Here is a 21,719-nt window from a genome sequence, read left to right as displayed (position 1 = left end):
GAAGACGCATCCTGAGGTATGTATGAATTACCTCCAAGGAAGGCAGACAGAGGATGGAGGAGGGAGTGGGGGCTCATTGGGGAAGAAACAGAGCTGATCATTACCCTGATACATAAAAAAGGCCCTGTGGGGGCTGGCCGGTGGTATAGTGGTGTCCCACACACTCCACTTCAGCAGCCTGGGGTTCACAGGTTTGGATTCCAGGCATGGACCTACACAATGCTCATCAAGCCACGCTGTGGTGGTGTCCCACATACCAAAAATGGAAGAAGATTGGCACAGATGTTAGCTGAGGGCCAATCTTCCTCAAGCAAAAAGAGGAACATTGGCAATAGATGTTAGCTCAGGGCCAATCTTCCTCGCCAAAACAACAACAACAACAACAACAAAAGGCCCTGTGATAACCACGCTCTCTTCAGTCACAGAGTCAAGAGGGAGGCAGGGTGGACAGGTAGGTATGAGGCACTAGGGGCTTGAGGTGGGGGTGCACTAGTATGTGTAAGCAACTACAGGCAAAAGAGGGGACCACGAGGCAACTCATGAAAGACTCTTAAGCCAAAGGTTCTTTCCAGAGGAGGAAGAACAGGACAGCAGGCAGAGAGCAGAGCTGATGGTTGTGTTCAAATGACGACAGGCAGCAGCCTCCTATGCTTTTTATCACCTCAGGCCACCTGCAAAGAGTCAATCGGTCTATCACCCATATTTCCATGTTTGAACACCTCAAAAATCAAGACTTAAAATAATAATAAAGTCTCTGGAGGTGTGTAGTACATCTTCATCTTGTAAAACTGCAATCCTTTGGGTCACCTGTCAAGGAAGGATTCTGCTAAATTCTTTTTCTCCTAATCTGGATTTCAAGATGAAGTCTGAGTGAGGAGGGAGTATGTGAGTGTTAAACGCCATGCAATTTGCTTTTTAAAAATAGACCATGAGGATCAAAGAACTAAATATAAGAGCTCAAACTATAAAACTCTCAGAAGAAAACATAGGCATAAATCTTTGTGACCTCGGATTAAGCAGTGGTCTCTTAGATACAAGAAAAAGTACAAGCAACAAAAGACAAATAAATTGGACATCATCAAAATTAAAAACTTTTGTTCTTCAAAGGAGACCCTCAAGAAAGTGAAAAAGACAACCCAAAGAATTACAGAAAATTTTTGTAAATCATATATTTGATAAGGGACTTGTATTTAGAATATATAAAGAGTTCTTATGACTCAATAACAAAAAGACAAAAAAGAAACAATTTAAAAATGGGCAAAGGGGGGGCTGGCCCCGTGGCCGAGTGGCTAAGTTCACGCACTCCACTGCAGGCAGCCCAGTGTTTCATTGGTTCGAATCCTGGGCGCGGACATGGCACTGCTCATCAAACCATGCTGAGGCGGCGTCCCACATGCCACAACTAGAAGCACCGACAACAAAGAATATACAACTATGTACCAGGGGGCTTTGGGGAGAAAAAGGAAAAAAATAAAATCTTTAAAAAAAAAATGGGCAAAAGATCTGAATAGACATTCTCCAAAGAAGATTTATAAATGGTCAATAAGCACATTCAAAGATACTCAACATCATTAGCCATCAGAGAAATACAAATCAAAACCACGATGAGATCCCACTTCACACCCACCAGGATGGTTATAATAAAAATGATGATAAGTACTGGTAGAGATGTGGAGAAATTGGAACACTCATGCCTTGCTGGTGGAAATATAAATTGGTGTAGCCACTTTGGAAAGCAGTCTAGCAGTTCCTCAAGAGGTTTTACATAGTTACCATATGATCCGGCAATTCTACTCCCAGCTATATACCCAAGAGAAATGAGAACATATATCCACACAAAAACTTGTATTCATAGCTGCATCGTTCATAACAGCCAAGAAGTAGAAACAACCCAAATGTTCATCAACTGATGATTGGATAAATAAAACGTGCTATAACCACACAATGGAATATGATTCAGCAATAAAAAAGAATGAAGTACCGACACATGCCACCACATGGATGAAACTTGAAAACATTAAGCAAAGTGAAAGAAGCTTGTCACAAAAGACTACACATTACGTGATTCCATTTAGAAGAAAAGCCCAGAATAAGCAAATCCACAGAGACAGAAAGTAAATGAGTGGCTATCTAGGGCTGGGGAGATTGGGGGGAATCAGGAAGCAACTGTTAATGGGTACAGGGCATCTTTTTGGGGGTGATGAAATGCTCTAAAATTGATTGTGGTCTTGGTTACACAACTCAGTGAGTATGCTAAAAACCATTGATTCTAGACTTTAAATGGGTTAATTGTATGGTCTCTGAATCAGAGCTCAACAAAGCTGTTATGAAGAGAAATAAATGATGAAAAACTGTAACTTACTGATCCTGCCTTTATTTAAAGTTTTGATATTTTCTTTATCATAGATTTTTTTGCATTATTTTTATTTCAAAAAAATATATTGCACTAATATGTTATTTCTCTTGATTCTTGAGTTTTTTTTGTCACCTTAGATTTTGTGCCTGAGGCAAGTACTTCTCTTGCCATCACCCTAGGGCTGGCCCTGAAGTAGGTGTGGTAACAAAGACGTCAGGATTTAAAGAGCATTCCCTGAGCCCCAGGGGGATCTGCTGGAGGCTTCCTCCCACATACCTGCTTTCTCCTCCTCTCTCCCAACCTGAGTTGTCATTTGCATGCTTCACGGTTAACTCCTCTGATGCAGTTCTGCCTCTCCTTAATACACTCTGTCTCCCACTGGCTTCGTGTGTGCATGTGTGTGTGAGTAATTATGAAGAATAAAGACGATTATGTAAAACTGAAAATGGGCAACTATCCCAATTTTCAAAAAATGAGAACAAAAGAAAGCAGATTCTACAAATTATAGACCAGTGAGCATGAAATGGATCTCTAGTAGAATTCCAAAACTATCGTTTCAGAATATGGTTTTATGAACATTCAAAAACAAAGTGGTTACCAATAGCAGCCAGGAAAGTGTCACTAAAACCAAGGGATGTCAAATGCACACCATTGCCCTTTTTGATAGTTATTAGACTATAAAAATAGACTAGAGAATTGCAAAATATAGTGAATATCTAGATTTTCGCAATGCATCCAGCAGTTATCTTTATATCATTAACAGGATAAAGAAATGGGGGCAAAATGATTGTATGTTAGGGAAAGTTGTAGCTACTTGATTGATGGTATACAAATTTAGTTTACTATAAGCTCAATCTATGTCAACAGAGTAAAGCAAAAAACTCTAAATTGATCTGGGCTACATCCAAGTCCAGATGCCTGGCAAGAGCCTGCTCTGCTCTCCAAGTGGCTTCTCAGGAGTACTGCACTCAGTTCTGGGGGGTTCCACTTTGGAGAGGACACTACCCAACTGAAGTGATTCCAGACAAGGACACTGAGGCTGGAGCAGAGAATCAAAAGATTACAAGGGGCTGGCCCAGTAGCGTAGTGGTTAAGTTCCCACACTCCGCTTCCGCAGCCAGGGTTCACAGTTTGGATCCTGGTCGCACACATACACACTGCTCATCAAGCCATGTTGTGGCAGCATCCCACATAAAATAGAGGAAGATGTCACAGACGTTAGCTCAGCAACAACCTTCCTCAAGAAAAAGAAGAAGATTGGCAACAGATGTTAGCTCAGGGCCAATCTTCCTCACCAAAATAAATAAATAAATGAATAACTCCTCTAAAAAAAGATGACAAAATATTTTTCACAAAAAGATTGAGGTCAAGTATTTAGCTTACCGTTGTGAAGCCATAAGGGAAACATTATGGCTACTTTTAAATATTTGAAAAACTCGAAAAAAAGAAAAGAAAAACTGAATCAACTTAACATAAATTCAAAGGGCATAATTAAAGCCAAACGATAGTAGTTATTAAAACACAAGTCATCTTAACAAAAAGAAGTGCCTCTCCCCACAGCCCGAGCTGTCCCACAGTCAAATGGCCTGAGGTAGACAGTTACCCTTCAATGAACGCATTCAGTGGAAAGCCTTACTAGGGTGTTTTAGACGAGATTTAAACAATTTAATGAGGTTGGAGCTCAGGTCTCACTGAGGCTCTTCCATATCAGAGATCCTACAAATCTGTGTTTTTTTGTCTCCCTTCTCTTCATATACTCTCTGCTGCAGTAAGTGAGTATTTGGAAGATGTTCTTAAGCTATAACCTGTTATTTTTACCTTATCCGTTCTTCTAACTCTGCCCTCCAGCCCTCCTTCCTCCCTTTCTTCTTCCATGTCCCTCGTTCCTCTTTAGGCTGACACAGAACAATGCTTCATGTTCTTCCTACAACCCCCACTGAAACTCAGTTATGTGAGAAAAAAAGAATAATAGGAAAAAATGAAAGAAAAGAATAATAGGAAAGAAGACTGAACTCAGGTGGCATATCGTGTCTGTTATGCTCTGATATTAAATCCCTTTTGCTTGCTTGCTCTGGACACACACAGATGTTCACTGAACTGACTGCCCTGGGTTTGCATGAATGAGCCTCAGAAGTATCTACATATGCTGTTATCTTTCTGCATAACACTCAGGGCTTGTAACATACTCAGTGTCTGTTTTCCCTGCTCTACTGGTAAGTTCTAAAGGCCAGATCATGACAGCTTTGCCTCTGCTATGCTATATCCTCAGGGAGGGACTCAATAGATAGTAATTAAATGAATAAAGAATTTCTCTTATCCTTCCCTCCTATATTCTGGACTGCTGAAGACGATGCTGACGAAAGTCTCACTTAAGACTAAGCATTAGACAATCACAGAACTTGAGAGCAGGTAGGGATGTCAGAAAATACCTAGCATACCCCCTCCATTTGACAGATGAATAAACTGGGGGCCAGAGCGATGAAATATTCAGCTAAGAAGCAGCAGAGCTGGGGAATCAAACCCAGTTCTAGTTTCTTGGAGGCAGAATTTCACAGGAGTAAAAAACCACAGGTTTTCGAATCAGATGAAACTGGGTTCCAATGCCAGTCTTCTTACTAATTCCAAGATAATCAGTGTCTCCAAGCCTCAGTATCTTCAGAAGTACATAAATGGAAAAGAGAATACCTTCAACTACCTCACTGGCACAGAGGATATGCTCAATAGGCAGTAGGTTTGTTAACGATTACCAAGTCCAGTGTTCTGTCCGCTACAGCACACAGGCCCTTGGCTTTATGCCTACGAGAAAAGAAATATATTCATGCTAAGGGGGAAAAGAGGGTGGGAATAAACCAACACTGACTGCCTGCTATGTGCTAAGCACTTTTCCATACTCAGTCTAAAACACAGAGGGGCCAGAGACAAAGTAACAGAACAAGTGCCATTCACACAGATGCCCTATTTCAGCTGGGAGCACATGACTGTGGAAGGCAATCCATTTCATTCAAGTTCAATACCTTTTGTGAGTCTTTTCTCTGGATATCTAACCTTTGTCCTCAAGTACCTATTATAGGGCCTTCCAGATAGAGAAAAACAAACAGGAAGCCACTAGAACATCTGAGTGTACATTATCTTCCAGCTATGCTGGATGGTACTTGAGGGCAGAGGCAAGGGAGCATGTCCAGTGTAGAGATTTGTCATTGTGGGAGCTTAAAAGCCAGGAATGGATACACAGAGCACACTGCTGATGCACCCCTCCCTGTCCAGCTGGCCTCCTTGCCGCCTCATCTGCTGCTTTTGGTGTTCACCAGACCTGGTCCAGCTTCCTTGGCAACACAGTCCCCTTCTCCTCTTCCGTAATGGCATTACTGCCGAGATGTCACACTCTAGAGACTCCTTGACTCAGTTCATCCAAGGGAACTTCCCTTTGTCTTGCACCCAGCACATCCTCTGCCCTCTTTTCTCTTATGCTTTGTCTACCCAGAACATCTCATCAAACTGCAGGTGATCATTCACATGAGCGAGTGAGTTCACATGTGAGATAAATTCTGGAATTAATTTGGCTACTGATGTTTTGAGGCATTTATCTTTGGATTTTTATACCAGCTATGATCCTGGTGTGAGCGGTACAGACAAGACAGAGGAGATGCTCCCCAGGATAAATCAGCCTACAGGAAATGATTGCAACAATCTTGTCTTATTGGACCTATTTTTTAGATTGTCAGAGGACTTCAGGAGCTGAGAGGAGGAATGGTTGAAGGCAGGTGTGGTTTGTTTGTCAGAGTAGGCGCTTGTGTCATTTTAGAGCAGTTCTTGGGAATAATTCAATAATGTAGGCATGAACGAGAGGGCAAAGGATAATGCCGATTAATGTAGGTGAAACTCTATATAAGTTTTGTGGGTTTAAGACTTGCATAAATAAACCACAAGAATTGTGAATTACTGCAATTCCACATGTGTTCCTTTAACTAGCAGTTATTGAGTTTCCAAAATCCTATGGCAATTCTAAAACACAGCCACTACTTGAATCACAGAGCGAATAGCAATAGCAACCCAGACACAATCCCTGTGGGAGGAGAGAATTCAGATTCCAAGGCCTTGGTCCAATTTCCCCCACTTCCCTTAACCAAGAAAGTTCCTGTTCCTTGAATAGCCACCAGACAAAAGGGCAAGATTTGGGCCAATAGAAATGAAAAAGGGAATCACGTCCGTGGTCATGAATGAGAGAGACTGTCTTTGCACTCAGGACGGTTCCTCTCAGGGATGGATGGGACTACAGTGATCCTTACCTCACTCCTGACCATCAGGATTCCAATTCTCAAGTGTCCTGATTCCATGCTAAGATATTTCCAACTGTTTGTATCAGAACCCAAAAGCCACACCTCAGAAGTAGCATGCTGAAAACATTCATTGCTCCCATCTCTATTTAAATGGAGAAAACTGAAAATAACTTATAGTAACAACAGTGGGAAAGAGATAGTACATCCCGTTCTTGTGAAGACTATGCATCAATATTCATTTACTCAACACATTTTTATGAGCTCTAACTCTGTAAACAAAGCAGGATGCAAAATTGTACACACTCTCTGATTACAAGCAAGCAGAAAAGCATTATTCCCATGCTAAAAACTACAGATTATACCCTGGTTATATTAGGAAGATAGGACTATGGGTGATTGTCTGTTTTTTCTAAACATTTTTGTAACACAGCCATACTGCTTCGATATTTTTTCAGATTTGTAAATAAGTTGGTAAGATGGATATGCCAAAGCTGTTCTCTTTCCTTCCGACATGTTAGCCAGGAAGAGGGGCTGCAGACAGGGCATACTCCAGCAAGTATGAGTATAGCTGTGAAGGTGAGGAAAGGTGGAGCTGCTGATGAAACACTGATTCCTGATGTGTCTGCAGGAGGCAGAACAGCCAGACAGCTCTGCAAAGTAGTGTTGAGAGAGGTACAGTGGCAACATCTGACCTCAAATCACTAAAACTCAAACTGTAGGAGACATGGCCCAGGGCTGAGTTGCTAACACTCTGTACCAAGCTAGGAACATTTTCTCCTATCTTCTCTTATACTACTTTTAAATTGTCCCATAAAGAGAACATAAGATACTTGAAGAATGACATGGTTCTTATTCTTCTATCATCACCTCCTTAACTCCATCCTTCATATCCTCCAACAGTGCCTAGCATAATTCTAGCATTGGAATAAATAATTATTGAAGCATGGTGAGGCATTCAAAGATATAAAAGAGAAGTCAGAACGCTAGCAGAATGGCAGAAAGCTGGATGTTGTCAATTTTCAACAACTAATCTGGGAATGAACCAGATGTCTACTGGTTCAGTAGGGAGAAGGCCCTTAGGGTACCCAGGTCACAGCCAATGCTAATGGCACCCAAGCCCGATGCCCCTCCTCTGGCTTTGACTTTTCTAATGGCTAAGAGATGTGCTGATTGCTTTGCTTTGAGTTGGGTACTTTGCCACCTCTACTGCCTGGCACAGGATGTTATTTACTGGAAAGCAGTCTAATCTCCAAGCCTCTGATATAGATAAATCTCTGTGGCATACACTGTTGGTTGACTAACTTAATGCTCATTTCAAATGCCCCTTTTCCTTGCCTTTTTTTATTATGGCTAGGAAGAATAAATATTTTGATCTAGCCTCCTTTGCAGGCAGTGGTGGCTCTTTCCAGGTCTGGCCAATGAGATATGAAGGCAAGCATACTGGGAAGCTTCTGGGAAAGTCTATGCTTCCTTGAAAAGGAACAGACAACACTAGCTCCACTACATTTCCCTTCTTTCTACCTTAAGCATGAACATGATACCTGAGCAGTAAAAACCTCCCCATGACCACAAGGTAACAGTATGAGGATGAAAAGCAAAAATGGAGAGGACAGTGTAATGGAAATGAGCTTGGGTCCTCAACTGCATTGTCAGGTATCAAAACTGATGCCAGAAATCACCTTTATCTGGACTTCCTAACTGTGTGAAAAATATCATCACATATTTGTTTAAGCTGCTATTAGTTGAGTTTTTAGTAAATTGGAGCCAAAGACATTCCTAATCGAATCACTCTCTTGAATCAATCATCTGTAACCAGACTAGATCTGCACATAAATATGATTATGACATTACTGTGTTTAAATTCCTCAGTAGCTTTCCATTGTCTTTAGAACAAAATCTAAGGATTTTAGCATGGTGTGAGGTCCCTGATAACCTTACCTAGTGCACCTGCCCAGGCATATCTCATCTCCTTCAAGCCATCCTTCTTACTTTACATCTAGTAATTCCAAAATAACATAATGTTTTTTGAAAAATCACATTTTCTTTGGCCCCTGTGACTTTGCTTAAGTTTTCCCTGTAGGCTGCTCTTCCCACCTTTCTTTGCTTTTTTCACTTATCCTTCAAAACATAAATGCTTAAGCATCACCTCATCCAGGAAACTTCTTCATACTCCCAGGTAGGGCTGAGTGTCCCTCCTCTACATGACTATAGTACCTGGACATACTTTCACCTTTTCCCTAATCATGATAGAGACAAAGTGTCTATTTGCAGAACTGACTTCTTCCCTAAAGAGTGAATTTTTCTGACAGCAGAGCCTGTAACTTTCCTCTTTGCAACCCGAACACATAACGCAGTGTCTGGGACACGGTAGCTGCTCAGTTGGTAACTGTTGCAACACGCTGTGTTTCAGACGTGTGTATACACACACACATACAGAATGTTCCTAACTGGAAGAATCGTTGTGTGAAATATTCACTCATTCATTCATTCATTCATTCATTTGTTGATTTTTAAGAAAGAGAAACACATCAGTAATCCAAAAGTCCTAAGTCATGAAGATAGAAAACTGAATAAAAACAGCCAAATAGACAGAAATTTCTTTAAAGTGTTGTAAATATACTTAACAGGAAATTCACCTACTTGAGAAAGAAGATGGCTTATACAATAAATTGACAATCATTGCCACACAGTCATCACCCAGTAGCAGATGGGTTTAAGGATAATATGAGCTTATAGTTTAGGGGCAGAGAACTAAGTTGGGGGGGAGTATGGGAAGGAGATTATAATTGCACCAATGAAACTATCCAGTTCTTAAAAATTCTATTCATCCAGTTATCATTAGAACATAAAGCTATAAAATCCCTGTGCACAGGAAGAGTTCTCTCTGTTGCATCTTTTGTTTCAAATTTCTTGTTCTGTTTAGATCCTATGTCTTCAAATATGTACTGGTTTTGCCCATTTTGAGAAAAAAAACATTGATCAATTCTTTTCTCCTGTTGTTATTATCTTCATTTTCTTCTCCTTTGGCCACCGAACTTGCAAAATGAGCAGTCTATATGTGACCATCACCTCTCTTTTTACTTATTAATCCCCTGCAATAGGGCTACTATCCCCACTACACTACTGAAACGTTCTCCAAGATCACCGATTCACCAATCATCAAATTTAAGATCAAATTCAAGAGCATCAAATTTCTCTTGATCTGTAATCTCCTATCTTCTCTTTGATGCATCTAATCCCGATGACCCCTTTCCCTCTACACTTTCTTCAAACTCTCTCATTCTGAGCTTTGGTGATGTGACAGTAGCCCTATTCTCCAATCTGTCCTTTGACTTTTTAGTAGGCTTTCGTTCTTTCTCCATTCCCTAAACATGAGCATTCCCTGTATAGATAAATGGATGTCATTATCAGAGGAACACCCACTCTGCAATGTAAAGTCCAGAAAAACTTAGAGAAGGAGGGCATGACAGAGGCAACCAGTTTGGAAATTTGTCAGAGATGGTTTTGAAACACATCCATAGCTCCTAGACTACTGACTGTAAATTTTGGGTCTACAAAATAAAGTCACAACTCCTGAACTTGAGATCAGTGAGGGTCTAATCACATTTTCAACCTTATCTCTCATTCTTCCCCTACGGAACACCTCGATACAATAGGCATCCAGTAAATATCAGTTGACCAAACAGATGAGTACACAAATACTTCATTCTTGGATAGCTCATCATCTAACCTAGCCCCACGATTCTCCACCCTTCAACAATATAGGATGGCTTGTACTTGCTCATCCTTAGGGTTTATTCACATCATCCCCTTGTATGAAATGCTTTTCCTATTTATTTTTCATCTATGTAAATCTTGCCCACTGTTCAAGGTCCAGTGTGAATTTCACCTTTTCCAAGACTTCTTGCTTATTAACATAATATTTATTATGTTCCACATATTGAGCACTTAGTGTATTGATAATTATTATTATTATTATTTTTTTTTTTTTTTGAGGAAGATTAGCCCTCAGCTAACTACTGCCAGTCCTCCTCTTTTTGCTGAGGAAGCCTGACTCTGAGCTAACATCTGTGCCCATCTTCCTCTAGTTTATACGTGGGACGCCTACCACAGCATGGCTGCCAAGCAGTGCCATGTCCGCACCCGGGATCCGAACCAGCGAACCCCAGGCCGCCGAGAAGCAGAACGTGCGAACTTAACCGCTGCACCACGGGGCCGGCCCCCATATTGCTAATTATTTTTTAAATGACTTCTTGCCCAACAACATTTGACACTATGTGAGGATGGGAGGTATCTTACACTTCTTTGTACCCCCAACCCCATGCACCTACTATAATACCTCACATAGAGAAGATGCCTGTGAATAGTTTCTGACGGCTTTGTTTCATGTGGCATCGTTGTGTTGGAACCTCAGGCTGAGATCAGGCCTAGATTTGAATCCCAGCTCCAAACACTAGTAAAATAACCTTGAGGAAGTCATTAAGTCTCCTAAGTTTTGGTTTTCTCATCTGTAAAATTGGGAAATTAGTAGTACTGACCCACGGTGGTGCTGTGCGCTAAGTGGGGTCATGAATGTACTGTGCTTATCAAAGTGTCTGGCCTGCGGTAAAAGTTGACAATGATGAAAATGATGCTGAAGATGATGATTCTTCAGATAAAAATTAGACCTGTTTGAAGGCCAAGGTCAAATGAATATCTTTTATTAAAATTCTGTGACTACTTGGAGAGAAGCTCACCCACAGAAGAGTTCTTTCTTGCTGTTTGTGACGTTGGGGAAGACAGATACCATCCTGCCCCACCTAAGCTGTGGCAACTAAGCAACAGGGCTTTAAATTACATTTTAATATCGCTCATTCCTAGGATAGCTTCTCCCACATCTGTCATCTCAAGGCCCTAGCACCAAGCAGAAAGTGAGAGATCATTAGCTCTATACTGGGATGATCAGGAAATAAAAGCAGAGTGTCATTGTTGGTTGGTTGCTTTGCAATAGTTTAACCAAATCGCAGACAGTGCACCAGGAGGCTTGTTATCAAAGTAAAACTTGAAGGTTGTAATGCCTATAGGGTCAAGGATCTGAAGGCTGCCAAGACTGTTTTTAACTTGCCCTTCCTGCATTCGACGTGAGCTAGGCTGCTCTCCGGCTTTTATTCCAAAGATAGTAAATGTGTGGTTAGAAATCTCTGGACCTTAATGATACCCATGTTGGACAGATGGCTCTTTGAAACTCTGGACTGTGGTTTCAGTTAAAAGTTCAACAGAGACAGCGGTTTATTATGATAAAGGAAGGGGTCTATAAGCAGTAATGTTTACTTTGTGTTAACATTTTCCATCTCCGAGACTCAAAAGCAAACTAGCCTACCTTGGAAAACTAGATTCAGAGTGACAGGGGCAGAGCAGAACTGGACAGACGAAACACAAAATTATTGACTGAGTAATTTAAGAAGAGACAGAAACAACAACACAGACAACAGAGGGACAATCCAGACGACAAACACATAAATTATAACATTTTGGAAGCAGTTAATAGCATTGGAACAGACCAGGAAAATACTCAAAGCATAGAGACCATTGACTTATGGGAACACCTACCACATCTCACATTCCTCTTCATGGCTAGCATGTCTGAGCACACCCTCAGTAAAGCTATTAACATGGATGACTACATGGCTGTTAACTGATATTTTGTCCAGAAGGGATTCTCCCTGGGGAAACCAAATCAGAGAGCAAAATAATCAGCAAATGGAAAACAATTCTCTAAAATGACCATGAGTTCTGTACAGCTAAATTCTTAGAGACCTCAACCTCTGGCAAAAAGAGCCTGTATGATTTCTTTGAGGGTTCCACAGTATTATTTATTAACTCATGTTCCAGAGAGACAGAGACAGGAGACCAGGAAACTTTCTCAGAGGATTCCACCATTTTCTCATGAACAGTTTAATTGGTCCCCATACATTTTCCCGCGTATAGTCCAATGGTCTTCTCCCACCTACATATGTAAGAGATATACGTTAGAGATTTCCTCCTTTTTAAGCATGTTTTACCCTTTTCCAGTATGCCTTTCCTGTGGAGTGACAAAAGTCTCAGAGTTAGGGACATTTACTTAGTACCAGCTTTTGCAGCCCTAAGCATCAAATCCATCAAAATGACTGACAAGGCAGTAACTTGGGAGAACTTCCCCTTCCTCTGAGAGGGGAAGCACTGACTCACACTCTCCACTAGGGCAGCTCATCAGAGAGTCTGTGCCATTCCTTAGCAGGCCAGAAGCTGGATAATCGATGACTGGCAATCAGGAAAAGCTACGCCTAATACTGAAAATTCATCCACACCCCCAAACCTTCCAGCTATAAGACCAGGTAAACTCTATTGCTGCTGTACACGGTTCTAGCCTCTCTGCTGTATGAGAGACTAGCAATGTTTTAGAAAGGGTCAGCTCTCACTTATCAACACAAATCTTTGCTTGTTAATAGAGGGTGGCATGTTATAGATAATCAGAAAATTAATTTTTATTTGATACTATTGTGCATATGATTTTTATATGTGTAGTGGTAAAACAAAATTTACCCATTCAAATTACCCTCCCTAAGCATACATCCACAGCAAACAAGGGCAGGAGGAGATAGATTCACTGGGTGCAGGACGAAAACTTTACAAGATAACCTAACATGAAGGGCAAACGGAGGGCCAGAATACTTGACATGTTGCCCACAAACTGTCACCTAAATGAGAATGCCATTCTACCCCACCTCAAAATACCCTTCTCCAGCAGCTGGAGATTTAGTTGCTGACACTAAATTCTGTGTCAGGGGATGGGAGAGCTGGTCCCAGATCTGCCGCCAACCAGTTTTAGGGACTTAGATGGCTGACTTCTCTCCTATGGGCCTCATTTCCCTCATCTGTAAAAGGTTAAAGGAGACAAGATTCTAGGCTCCTGAATAGCTGGGAATATATGAAAGTGAAGTCACAGAAGGCAATCAAGATCCTAATTTTTAATATTTCTTATCCGAAATTCATCATAAAACTAAGTAATGACTGAATTATTAGAAGGACATTCTAACAGATTGTTTCCTGGGTAATTGTGTTTGAAGCCCCCCATTTAGTCTCCTACTGTAATAGCTGTGGAAGAAACCAGAGCTACCTGCAAGGAAGGATAACAGACTGATATAGAAAGAATGTTTTAAAACCTTGCTTCAGTGCTCTCTAATCGAGGTGAACAAATAAACAGGCAGATAAAACACAGCTGAGACAATTTTTTTTACCCTGATTTCTAAAGCACTTTTTAGATGACATCAATTTTTCACAGATACCTAGAGACTTGCATTCTTTTGGTGTTTGTATGTAGAAGGGAGAAATGCAGTTGCACCAAATTACAGATGTTGCAGTGATGCAGCAGACAACACCTAGAAACAGGGGAAGCCTGAGGCTGGGCCTAGGGGGTGGTGATGGGGAGCAGAGTCAGGACAGACTAACCACAGAGAACTCTAATAGAACAAGTCAGAAGGGGCCAGACCAGCAGAGCTCATCACCTGCTGGTGCTGTTTCCTGAATGACAGAAAGATCCTTTGTCTGCCTCAGCAGGCCCATCATTTGCTTGGCTTCTGGGGACAACACTTGTAGAAAGCATGTGGCACTGGTGAATCAACCCCACAGAATATGGCGGATTGAATGAAAATGGAAACCATTATGTTACCCGGCTGGAGTGGAGGTATGGGGAATGGCCCAGAAAAGTCACTTTGTGAACCTAAAATTTCATGAAGTGAGAGATAGGAACTGTTCTCTGGAAGGGAAAAATTTACTTAAAGGCATTGCTGATGTAAAATAAAATAAAACGATAAAGCCCATTTAATAAAATAATTCTGTGGCTTGGACTTTCAAAAGCTTGCAATCACAGGTTTTATAGACTCTTCAAAATATCTGGTAATTGGGTTCTGCACCTGTATATAATCATAACACCTGGTGGCAGATAGACTGAGATGTCATCTAGCAGAACGTTGTTCCCAGAGAGGCCCATGCCTAACTCATCCCAGATGGATGGGGACTACCTAATGTTGAATTTCACAGCCTTCCTTGGTCACCCAGTCAACAATAAAGAGCATCATCTTTTGATAATGCAAATAAGGTAATGCTAATTTAAGGTGTGTGGTTACTGACATGCATCCTGCTAAAACAACCTTTTATCCAGACATCAACTCTAGAATCTCAAAGTACCTCTGAGATCTGTCAGGATCTCAAACTCCAATCCTTTGAAATTTCTCATTCTTTTCCCCTCTTAAATCTCTTCTATCTCATCATTTTATCAGTCACCAGTTTACCAGTCATCTTCTGGCTTTACTTCCCTCTAGGTCACTTTCCTCACTACTAGTCTCACCAGCACTCTCAATGCCTTGTGGTTTTACCAAACCTTCCCAACACATCTACCCAAGAGAAATCCAACCAGCTGCTCTCTCTGCCCAGCTCATGTGCCGTAGTGAAGACTGAGACAATAGTGCCACAAGGGAGTATGCTTTCCAACTTCAACGGGTATGGCTCTGTGGGGAAATCTTTTGCTTGCTCACAGTCAGTAATTTTCACTTTTTCAAACTTTTCCATTCTTCTTGAATTCCCTACCCTACTTCCCACTTTACTCTCAGAAGATGACTTCACCTCTCTTTCATGGCAGAAATACAGGTTACCTCTTAAAGTTACCTCGTGTAGTAATCTCTTGAAGCAACTTCCAATGGTCTTTCACATCTGCACTCCTGAAAGTAGCACTCATCTTTTGCTGCTTTCCTACCTTCTCCAAGAAAAGAGCATTGCTTCTCTCCCCTTAAAAGGTTTAATGAAAATTAAATAAATCAATAAACATAAGATATCTAACAATGCTGGGAAAGGCATAAATATTGGTTCCTGTTCATTTCTTCCCCTGCAAATTTAATCCATATATATATATATATATATGTACAATTTTTTTCTAGTTTCCGTTACCTCTTGAAGTATTAGGGACTCTACTCTCTCAGATGTCTCTTCTCTTTCCTGTATCTTTAATCTCTCCCCGTCTATCCAGCTGTCCCTCCTTTATTGACAAACATATTCAAGTGCTTCTCCTCTTTTTAAAAATATTTTTTTCATTCTTACTTCTCTTCTAAGTTGTCAGGTCCTCCTTTCTTTCACATATTGAGAGCAGTGCCCCCAAATTCTCTGCTGCCTTCAACTCCTAAGCCCTTGGCAATGTTATTAACTTGCTCCTGTCCGATCTTCCCTCACAACTTCATTGACACTGCTTTTGCTAAGTTTGTGAATGATCCCATATGTCTCCACTTAATCCCTTACATCTCTTTTCAATCCTCATCTTGCTCAAATTTTGACCTCATTACCTTTTCTTTCAACATTTCTTCTTTTCTGGTACTTCCTATCTCCATTTATGGCTATTGACCCAGTTCAGCTAACATCAAGCTAGAACATTAATGCAACCTATGGCTCCTCTCTTCCTTCCCTCAGTCTCCACCATTCGCCTGCTACCAAATTTTTATGACTCCTTTTTAAACTCATTCTCAAATCTGGATAGTCCTTTCCAACATTTCTTGCTGGAGTTCAGACCCCATCAAACCTCACTGAGGCTACTCAGCAGCCCCTCTATGGCATCCGGCCTTTGGATTCTCCCTGTTTCTGTTCATCCTCCACATTGCTGCCAACGTTATTTTCCAAAAAAACTAATCTGTTCTTCTCACCTTCTTGCTGGAAAACGTCTGGGGCTGTCAGTTACCTCTGTTGAGGACGGCTGTCTAACTCTCACAATCTGACTCCAGCTTGCTGGTCCAGCGTCATCACCTCTCCTACAGCACAGCTGATATTCTGACTAAATTACTCTTTGAAAACACATAAAGCACCTCAAAACTCCATGTTTTTTGCACACACTATCAGACTGAAATATGATTTCAACCTTTTCCATCTGAAACACACTTACTCGCCTTTTAAAACGCAGCTCGAAAAATCCTTTTCTGAAAAAGCCTTCTCAGATTCACCTGGGCTGTTCTGCTCACTGCTCTGGACTCGGTGTTCCTGTGCCACCTCATTCTTATCTCTTTACAGCTGTTAACAAGTTGTCTTTGACTCTTCTACTTTGTTCATCTTCCTACTAGACCATTGAGCTCTTTGAAGAAAGAATTATCTTATTTAACTCTGTATCCCCAATACCCATCTGGTTTCTTGCTTAACAAAAGTTTGTGTACAAGAATATAAAGAGAGGATGTGGTAAAAAATATGACAGAAACGAACAAGAACAGAATAAAATTGGGGCAAGAATACACTACTACATCCTGTCCACAACTGGTGAGATATCACGCTCTAGCAGAAAAGACTAGGAGATAAGGACACTTCACCAGTGCTCTGAAAAACCTAGATTCCAATCCATCAACTCATTTTTTTCCACTGCCTACACAGGAATAAAATCCATAAAAAGTGCAAATGTCCGTGTTCTTCTCTCTTCTATTTCAGGCTTGTTTGTACCACTTTTTATCTTCTTCCAATATCAGTTGTCCAAACTTGATCACAGTATCATCATTTCAATACAGGTTGACAAGATAGCCCAAGGGCTCAATGCCTAAATTAAATTTGGCTGTTGCTAAGAGGTATCAGGCTTCAGACAGAAGAGTCAAAACCTAGTACCAGCAGTGAACTCAGCTTCATGAGGCAGCCAGATGTGTTAAGAATGATCATATTTTGGGAGAAAAAAAAGAATAGGTGAAATTATTTTTCAAACCCAATTTTATAAATCCTCTCGTCTCGTTTACAATTGGGCAACACTCTAGGAAAAAGACCTGCTGTCCCTGCTAACTTGTTCTTGCTTCTTGACAAGCCAAAAATATATCATTCAGCTTGGGCTGGTGTAACTGCTAAATAAAGCCATCAGCACAGCCTTATTTACCTGGGTTTGCACTTTCTCAGACAAATAGCAGGAAGCTCATACATGCAAAGGACCAGCCAGGACCAGAAATTAACATTGTCTATTGATTGTTGCCAACTGAGTTCAAATGGAGGAAACAGCTCCAGCCAAGATGAAGAAAGACCTCAAAAGGCTGATTTATAGAGACTTGAATCCTAACCAACTTGCCTCAGCTCTCTTTCAGACGTGGTAGTTGCCCTCAAATTCTGCTATAATTTCTTTGCCTTACAGAAATTTAGTTAGCCACTGGTTCAGCTGGAGCAGGCTATGGGGTAGGACTCTCCCTTCAGGATAATCCACAAGAAAAGGAGGGATGTCACATTATAAGGAGTAGGTTTAATGCCAACTTTCATTCAGCATTTTCTTTGACTTAAATGTCAAGAAAACTTGGCAGTGATTAACAGACCAAAACCTAAAAAAAAGGCAGTAGGTGCCAAGGAAAGTAATATAGTCTACCTTTCTCTTCTAAATTCCTTTAGTTATGTTTGCATAGGTATCCATACTTTAAGGAACCCGTTTGTGTACCAACCATAAGGAGGTGCATGTACACTCCTACCTGCAGAGATGGAGAACTAACAATGAAACATGACGAGAAAGGCTTAAGAAAAAAGATGGCCCTGAAAATTTGGGGTGGAATCCATAAGATAAAGAATGGTATCACAGTATTTAAGAATGGATCATAGTATTTAAAAATAGAACATGGACTTAAGTCCTGGCTCTACCACTTTCTGCCTTTGTGATCTTGGGCATCGTGTCTCTGCGTCCCAGCTTCTGCACCTATAAAATGCAGATAATAATAATTTATTCTGCGTAAGTGTCTCATGATGATTAAGTAAAATCACAAAGAGCTCCATGAGCAATAACACATACTACAAATGATATTTTAGCAGTAATAAAATAATAATGAAGAGTTCAAGGTGCTTTTGTTTACTGTCCATACTCATGAGATGGATAACTACGTCAACCTCACGAAGAAAGGGGAAACTTTTGTATAATGACTTTGTATAAGCTCTCTACTTCCAAGCAAGTCGAGGAACTCATTCTAGAGATTCATTTAAATAAAGACCCGAGCATGAAGAGGCTCAGGGACCAAGTATAGACGTCTGGGGAAGACACATGACAAAGCAATGATGGAGACAGTCATGTTCGGCTCCAAAGGCTGCAGGACTGACAGTGGAATTGTGCTCAACCCTGAGCACAACTGAGCTGAGAGACCTGAGTGAGACAGACGCTTTACACCTGGGATGCCATACTTTGAACTTGATTATAGGAAAGGAAGTCCTGACTTGGGTTTATCTTTTTTCCTTTTGTCCCCCAGATGCATAAAAAACTTCCTTGGCTTCAAAGCCATGTCAGATGAACTGCCTGAACCAGACAGCCAAGAAGAAAGAATGCGGAGAGAAAATGCACATGAATGCCCAATTAGGGGGAAGGCAAGGAAACTGCCTTCTGCTTTTCACTTAATGGACTGTCAATCCTTCATTTCTTCAAGCCTTTGAACACACATGCATATGGCTCAGGTCGATGCTCTCAGTCGTTCTCTGCTCTGTCTCTAACCAAGTACGAGATATGCGAGATCATTATTCTTGCTGCCCAAGCCTTGTCACACCAGCAGGGTCCACATGAGCTTCCCTGGCCAGGCCAGCAAATAGGGCGCGTGCCAAATTCTAAGCCGGGCTTCCACTCAGGGCAAGTTCAGCCAGAGTGAACCCTTTCTTGCCATCAACAAGATCTCCAGGGAGAACTGGACTAAGAAGTCTCACAAAGGCTGGAATCACCATGGCTGAGTGGTTAAAGTTCCACACGTTCCGCTTCAGCAGCCCAGGTTTGCGGGTTTGGATCCCGGGCACAGACCTGCTCCACTCATCAGCCATGCTGTGGAGACATCCCACATACAAAGGAGGGGAAGATTGGCACAGATGTTAGCTCAGGGCTAATTTTCCTTAAGCCAAAGGAAAAAAAAAGGAGGAAGATTGGCAACGGATATTAGCTCAGGGCAAATCTTCCTCACACACACACAAAAAAAGCTGGAATCAAATTCAGTGCTAGAAAAAGAGTATGGGAGGGGAATTGCTAAGGTCCTCCAGAATTTAGTTAGCTGGAATTCTTCCTGCTGACAAACCCAACCCAGCCAGAGAACAAGGTTCCTTTCCGGCTTCTGCCCACCTTCAGCAAAGCAGCTCTGTATAGGCTGTTACCAGAGCCCAGGCTTCTCTCAAGGATCCCTTATCTGATTAAATGGAATATTATGCTAAATATTCAGCCACCCCGGCACTAGCTGTGTGGGTGTGCTGGATAAAATCTTCATGAAAATGCCATCACAGGGTCATTTGTTTAATTTCAATTCTGCAAAATGTAAAAATAGAACGAGCTGCCGTGAAGGGTTGAGGCTTGACAGCTTCAATGAGAAGGCTCCAATAGCACAAAACCACGCTGTTCCGCTGGAGCGCTTGCTTCCTCCTCTGCCAGGGGAAAAAGGGGGAGAGAAAAGCCTGGCAGCAAGGTGCTGCTTTTGCTTATCTTCTGCTCTTTTCCCCTCTCTCGCCTCTTCTTGCACTGAGTCCCTACATCTTCCTCTTACTCCGTTTCCTCTCTCCTCCCACTTTCCTCGCTTCCTCTCTCTGCCTCCCTGCCCTCCCCTCCTTCATCATTTTATGTGCCGTTTCTCCTTTTCTCCTTCCTGGGGACCGGTTCTCCTCTAAGGCTCTGACACACTCCCCTGGGCCACCCCTGCCTTTCGGGGCAGTCTGTCTCCGGGGTCTCTGGGTCTCCCAAACTTTTCTAGGAATTGCTCTTCCGCCCCATTCCCATCTCTGTCCCTTACACCCTCCCTAAGTGTCAGACACTGAAAATGTTTAGAAAGATGGATTTCAGAGATCAATTAGATGGAACGGCACATGAGGTATAGGGGCTGTCTTTTTTTTTTTTTTTTTTTTTTGAGGAAGATTAGCCCTGAGCTAACATCTGCTGCCAATCCTCCCTTTTTGGTGTGGAAGACTGGCCCTGAGCTAACATCCGTGCCCATCTTCCTCCACTTTATATGTGGGACGGCTGCCACAGCATGGCCCACCAAGCGATGGGATCCAAACCAGGGAAGCCCAGGCAGCTGAAGCGGAACATGCGAACTTACGCTGAGCCACCGGGCCAGCCCCAGGGGCCGCCTTTTTTCATACTCCCTCATCCAGCCAAATATGCTTGAGCTCAGCCACTCCTGGCAGAGGGGGTGGGCGGGCAGGTAGTACCTCAATGGTCTTGTATTTCAGACAAATCAATTTTTTAATTTTATGAAGTCCTTTTAAAAAACAAATGTTCAAGTTGCACTCTCCAGTTCTGATCCTTGAAGCCCACAGGCCACCTCCACATCAACCTTATTACAATTCTGGCTCAGAAACGGAAATTTCTCTTTTACTGGGGCTTCCGAGCTGCTCCAAAAACCCACATGGGCGCCGAGAGGAAGAGATGCTTCCTGCTTCCTGCTCGCTGGGTCTCAGAAAGGTCCTGCTGTTTGACCTAGTTTCACACCAAAGGACCCAGGTAGTTTCACGTCTGCTAATATGGCTGATGGTACCAACTCAGTCTAGCTCATTCACTATGCCTAGAATGGGCTGCTCGCCTGTGGGGTCCACGAACAGCAGGAGCTATCCTTCTCCCCTCCTGTGGATCGCCAGGAACTTTCTCTCTGAAGACACAACTTCACTGTTGGTTTGAGGAAAGCGTAACAGAAAAGGTGTTGGCAGAGCACTAACTCACAGATCCGTCAGCGTCAATCCGCTCTAGAAAAGAACTTCAATTCTTGTTTTTATTGCTATTTTACAGGTCTGTACTTGAGTCTCATGACAAGTGTTCCCCTGTCTAAAGACTTCTATTGTCACACACACCAAATGGGGCTTCACTAAATCAAGGCAACCCTCATGACAGTGTACGCCTACCCAGAATCCCATTTCCGAAAACATCCCTCCCCCTTTGCCATTACACTGTTTCCACCCTCCTGCCTCTTACTGGCAATGTCCATACATTAGGCAGATGTGCAATGTATATCCACCAGGTACAAAACAGAGTAGATCCTGGAGCATCCCTTTGAAGCAGAGCCTTGTATACACCAAAATAAAGAGGATATGGAACTCTGGCCTCTAAAAGATACATGCAGTGCTTCTGCTTTGTGCACATG

The sequence above is a fragment of the Equus quagga genome, chromosome 14 (assembly GCF_021613505.1).
Source record: "Equus quagga isolate Etosha38 chromosome 14, UCLA_HA_Equagga_1.0, whole genome shotgun sequence".
NCBI lineage: Eukaryota > Metazoa > Chordata > Mammalia > Perissodactyla > Equidae > Equus > Equus quagga.
Note: the sequence above shows the minus strand (reverse complement) of the source record.